We start from the raw sequence: 6,033 nt of genomic DNA on the forward strand, positions 1-6,033 counted from the left end.
TGCGGGGGCAGAGGGAGAAGGAGAGAGAGAATCTTTAAGCAGGCTCCAAGCTCAGCACAGAGCCCAATGCGGGGCTCGATCTCACGACCCTGAGATCATGACCTGAGCCAAAATCAAGAGTCAGCTGAACCATCCAGGTACCCCCTTCTTGCAACTTCTATCCTTCAGTCCTAGATTTACTTACTAGATCCATACAAAATAATTTATTCTCTTTTTTTGTGTGCTTTTTAAACTATTTAAAGACCATATTCACTTGTCCACTAAATCTCCTTTGTTTTCTAATCCTCAAAATTATAGTACATCATTCTGCTTAGTAAATTAGATTTTTAGGGAGTTGATTCTTATATAAATATTTTATGCATATTGCTGCAATGCAGAACCGTGTTTATTAAAAATGTAGTATAATGTTGCCGGTAAAATATTTTCTGGCTGTAATGAAGTAGCATATTTCAAATATGCATGCTGTGCCACCTTGTAGATTCAACGTATCAACTAGTACACCAGCAGTCAACAAAAAGAATCCTCTGCCTTGTGCAATATAAAAGAATTTAAGTGTGGGATCTCATCTGTTACCAGCCTCAACAGAAAAAACAATGAGTGGAATGAAGCTACCTTGCCTCCAAAGCACAGCAAAAACCCTTGAGGTTGTTTCCCTAAAAAGTGAGATTATAGATTTTAACCTTTTTACATACTTCTGTGTTCCATTTGAACTTCTCTTACAGCAAAACATAAGTTATGTTCTAGTAATACAACAAAACTAACAGTTTCTTTTTAGAAGAGCCAAATCAGAAATAAGTTGAAAAGAGGCAATGGTAGGCAGAATTATAAAATGTTCCCTAAGATTTCCTGGTCTAATCCCCGGGACTGAATGTAGGATGAGATGCCTTGTCTGTCCATGATCATGCTGTGTTACGTGACAGAAGCAATTTTGCAGGTGCAATTAGGATTGCTAAAGAGTTGATTTTGAGCTAATCAAAATGGAGATGATGTGGGGGCCTAATCCCATCATGGGGGCTCTTTGAAAGCATGGTTTTCTTCTGCTGTTAGCCTAAGGAGAAGGCAGAACCCAGGTGTGAAAGGGGAGTAGTTGGCTTTGACATGGATGAGGACCTGCAGCAAAGCCCTGAGAGTGGCCTCTGATGCTTCCAACAAACTGAATGAGCTTGGATGAGGATTCTTCCCATGACACCCACCCTTTGATTTGGGGTTTGTGAGATATCAAAAAGGGAACCCGGCTAAGCCCACCTACTGACCCACAGAAAGGATAAATTAGGGTTGTTTTAAACTGTTAAGATTGCAGTCAGTTGTTACAGTGAAAGAACACTAATATAGAAGCTTTATTATCTGAAGTGACAGTGGCCTGGAGAGAGAGGGTTTGGAGCTGGACACTTCTGGGGGGAGGGAGTGGAGGAGTCCCTAGTGGAAGACAGGGGCCTTGGGTGGGAGAGTGGGCTGGCGGCAGGGTGGTGATCTGCCATGGGAGCTTTCAGAGAACCTGTGGGGTTTTTTTGTGTTTGTTTGTTTGTTTGTTTTTAAAAGGCCTGAGTCTCTAATGAAGCTGCTGTGTGTCCAGGAGATGGGGTGACCGGGAAGGAGATAGATGGACAAAAGCTACACTGTGCTGCTCATTAGGAAAAGAATCTCAGTTCACTGAGAAAGGTCTTTGGTGCTTGCATCTTTGACTCTTGAAAGATTTCTGCTCTCTGCATCTCTACAGCATTAAATGTCCCTGCGAAGGGTCACACTTTAGGCTCTGCTCTTCCCAGTGGACCTCAGTGAGAACTAAGGTATCTTATATATATAACACCACTATTATAAATACATACATAAATAAAATATATATTAATATATAATATATATTATATAAAATAGAATAAATTACAAAATAAATATTGTAGCAGAACAGCTGTGGTAGGGTAACAGCTATAAGGGGAGTGTAGAATAGACTATTTGTAAGGGATCAAAAAGAGGAAAGAGGGCAGTAGGAAACACGAGATGCCATTGTTAAACATCTCATTTAAAAAGGCATCTTCCATCCCTCCTGCCTCTACTATGCTTTATTTTTCTTCACAGCACCTACCACTATCTGACATTGTGTTCCCTATTTGCTCATTTTTATATTGTTTTTCTGCTGCATGCTAGCCCTCACACCTTGCTGATAGGCTTGGGTCTCTAGCCCCAGAGCCCTGAGTAGTACTTGGCAAACATTTATTGAAGGAAAGAGTGAAATGATGAATAAATACATAAATAAGTAAGAAATTAAATTTTCTTAAAAGAAGGAAGGATGGATGGAAGGACAGAAGGGGAAGGAAGGAAAGAAAGAAAGAGAGAGAAAGAGAGAAGAAAGGAAGGAAGAGAGAGAAAGAAAGAAAGAGAGAGAGAAACAGAGAGAAACAGAGAAAGAGAGAAGGAAGGAAGGAAGAGAAAGAGAGAAACAGAGAGAAACAGAGAAAGAGAGAAGGAGGGAAGGAAGGAGGAAGGGAGGGAGGGAGGGATGGGAGAAGGGAGGAAGGAAGGAAAGAAGGAAGACAGCAAGATATTGAGGACAGGATGGTCCTTTACCCACAGTTGTGGACCATCTAAGTCACGTATGAAAGTCACTGTCACTCTTATAAGTGAGGATGAGCCACCAGTCATAGATAACACTGACAGCAATTACTGGACTAATGGCCAGACTGGCCTTAATCCCATGAATATCCTCTGTGGGGAGCAGATGTCCTCTTGAGGTTCCATCTAATTGGTCAATAGGAGACACTGCAGTCCTTGGCTTTCATAAACAACATCGTTTCCGGTGAGAAGGAATCAGCCCTGGATACAACATCAAGCATTACTGATGGAATAACAATCAATGATTGAGGCACAGGAGGCCAAAAAGCCTGAAGCACAATCACATGCCTATGAAGCTGTGGCCATATGAAGAACATTAAATGTGTCCGAGTGCATTAAAAGTCTTAATTTATTCTATTTCCATAAGCATAAAACTTCAAACTGGCGATTGACTTGAGCAAGAAAGGAGGCCAAGAGTACAATATGGTGAAAGAGAGGTAAGCCTCCGTCCTGGGAGTGCCCAGGAAGCAGGCCTGTGCCGACACACCCGTTACCATTCAGCTAAAACACATATTTTTAAACTATGTATAGCATTCAAAAATAAGTTTAAAACATTCTAGAAATAAGATAATCATGCCTACATACAGTAATGATTTTCTTTTGAGTTAAAGGCTATCATAAGTTTTTGATATAGAAGTAGGAGTTTGAGTACAGCCTTAATTTCCACAAGACCTACATTGGCGAATACCAGGACAGTAAGGAAAGGACTCATGTGAACTGCAATCACAAGAAAATTCTGGGGAGGAGGAGGCAGGAAGTGATGGGAAGGAAAAAGGAGGTACCACAAGGTATCTCATGGGATCAAGAGAGCTGGGGGAGGAACAGCTGCAGGCTGGGAGTAAATTTAGAAATTGAATTCAGTGTAAAAGGTCCAAAGAAATACTCCCGTTTGGTGAATTTCTGCACAAGAAGCAGAGGAGAGAATACACAGTCCATTCGTAGTAATTACAGATGAGAGATTTGTCCCTGGAATTTGGAATACAGCTAGCCAGAATGAAAACTGGGGTGAATCTGATTTAATTAAAGCAAGAAATAATGATCAACTAGTCTGCGGAATACATTGGGAGGGAGCTAAGAAACTAGACTCTTGTGTTAGGCTAATCCCAGCTATATTCTAAAATAAAGCACCGGACTTTTCATTTTCCTATCATCTTAGAAAAGATGGAAACCCTGTATGTCCTCAAATGCTATTGCATTTATCATTTCACATACATAAAAACATCAAATTATGGTGTTATATACCTGAAACTAATACAATGTCAGTTAAATCTTATTAAAAATTCTATTGCATTTAAATGACTAGCAGACATATGTTATTGGCTGATGTTATCCAGCCTAGGGAAGTATTGAACAGCACAAAGGACAGAGGATGAAAATCTAAGATCATGTCCAAAGAATAGAGCAACTTCCTTCATCCCATAGCTGAGCTGACAAACACTAAGTTGCTTTTGGTTAGAAATGAAAGACAATCAACCTAAGCAAAATGACAATAGCCTGGCCCTTGAGGTCCAGGGTAGAGGAGAACAACCCAACAGTGCACAGGGCAGACATGCAGGTGAGCTTCAGCATCACCTGGAACGCAGGATGTGGACCCTCCAGGATTCTCTCCATTTCTTCCCTCTGCTTCTTCTTTACCCATCACTTTCTTCCCATCTCCTAGTGGCTGCTCCAGAGGCTCAACTATCAGTTGATCCCCAGTCTCACAACTTAAAACCTCCACTGATTCCCAAAGGCAGAACTCAAGAGTTGGCCCCTGCTTGGGTCAATCAACTTAAGTCAAGAGAACAAGATTGCCTAAGAACATGGCATCATCAACTAAAACTGTGTATTCACAGTGTGCATGTTGGGGAAGCAAAAAGGTGAGAAACGGAAGAAAAAGGGAGGAGGTATTTATCATGGGATAGTTCCAAAGATAAAGAGGGTACTGTTCCTTAAAAAAGGGGGGGAGGTTTCCAGACAGACTAAAAAATTTGTCATGTGCCTACCAGCATCTCATTAGATGCTGGAAAGAAAAACATTTTCGTCTTCCAGATATATTCCAGAGTAAAAATTGATTTTTTTTTTTTTTCACAGCATTTCTTTCACTGTGAGACAGGTCACTTGGTCCAAAAACTGACATTCTTTAGTTGTCTTGACAATGAATAGAACAGCAATCAGTTCACTAGTCCATCACCTGGTAAGGTTTCTAGACTATAAATGCCTGAGATCCAATGATGCTGATAGTTTTGCTGATTCCCAGGCTTCTGTGGGAGATTTCAGTTTCTGCTGAGCAAAATGTGTTGGTATTTCTATTTCTCCTCTGGTTAATTCTTCAGAGTCAGGAAAACTCAAAATCAGTCTATGACAATGGTACAAGGAACATTTTGTTAGAAAATCTGAGTAGTACTGTTGACATCAGCTCAAACGTGCTATTTCTTTTATTACTCATTATGAATTGGTCACCCACTAATTTGCCTTTAAACCTATCTATATTTCAAACTGACATCAATTCTTAGAATAAAATGTAGCATGTATGATTAAAATTTAACTTATTTTTCTTGAGATACCTCTGTCAAGCAGTAGTAAGACAGGTAATAGGGTCACAGATATTAGATCATCCTCTTATTAAAAAAAAAAATAAAAAGCCAGCATCTGCATTTTGATACCACAGACTATAACATAATTTCTCAATTCCACCTCTAACATGGTTAAGAGAATTTCCCATTAAAACACAAATAACAAATTATTCTGGGGCCACATGAAGACCTTAGGCTAAAAGGTAACATTAAAAAATGTTTTACTTTAAATTTAGTTTTACATCCAATGTAGGGTCACTAAAAAAAGAAAAGGGGGAAGAAAAGGAAAGGAAGGAAAAAATAACATAAGTTTTATATCTAAATGCATAAAATTGAGAAATAATGCTAATTTCCAAGAATAAAACTTTGATTATCTATAGTCATCTGGGAATAAGATTTTCTGCCTATATCCACTTTTTAGATAACAAAGGTAAGCATATGATGGGACTGTTTTTCAACTGTATCATATACTTCCTTGACTTTTTCTCATCAATTTAGCAACTGGGTTGTCTGCACAAGGGTTTCTTGGGATTGTCACGTGGGTAGAGCTTCTGACCCTGCCCTAAATAACTCAGCCTGAAGTACTTGCAAATGGCTTTGGTTTTGTAATCTCTTCCTCTGATATCCTTTGAAGAGTAGAAATTCCATCCTCTTAATTTGTTGCTTCTATCTGCTATTGCCTTGGGAGTATTGAAAAAACAATCTTATTAAGTTTATTAAAAGTTGTTTTTTAAAGTCACTGAGTGAGGGAGTAGAGATACTACCTATGGAATTAAAATTCAGAGAATGTACGTCAGCTATCAGCTCGATAGGTATGTTCTGGAGCATTGAATTTACTCGCCTAACCCTAAACTAAGTGAGATATTACTGG

The 6,033-nt window shown here is 39.3% G+C and overlaps 1 protein-coding gene across 3 annotated transcripts in view; it reads right to left on the bottom strand.

Annotated features, from left to right (window-relative positions):
• The window catches only part of KLKB1 (kallikrein B1), a 36,686-nt gene that overhangs the window by 23,667 nt on the left and 6,986 nt on the right, over positions 1–6,033 (bottom strand). The gene's annotated exons all lie outside the window — the stretch shown is intronic.

This window comes from Phoca vitulina, unplaced genomic scaffold, assembly GCF_004348235.1.
Source record: "Phoca vitulina isolate PV1807 unplaced genomic scaffold, GSC_HSeal_1.0 scaffold15, whole genome shotgun sequence".
NCBI lineage: Eukaryota > Metazoa > Chordata > Mammalia > Carnivora > Phocidae > Phoca > Phoca vitulina.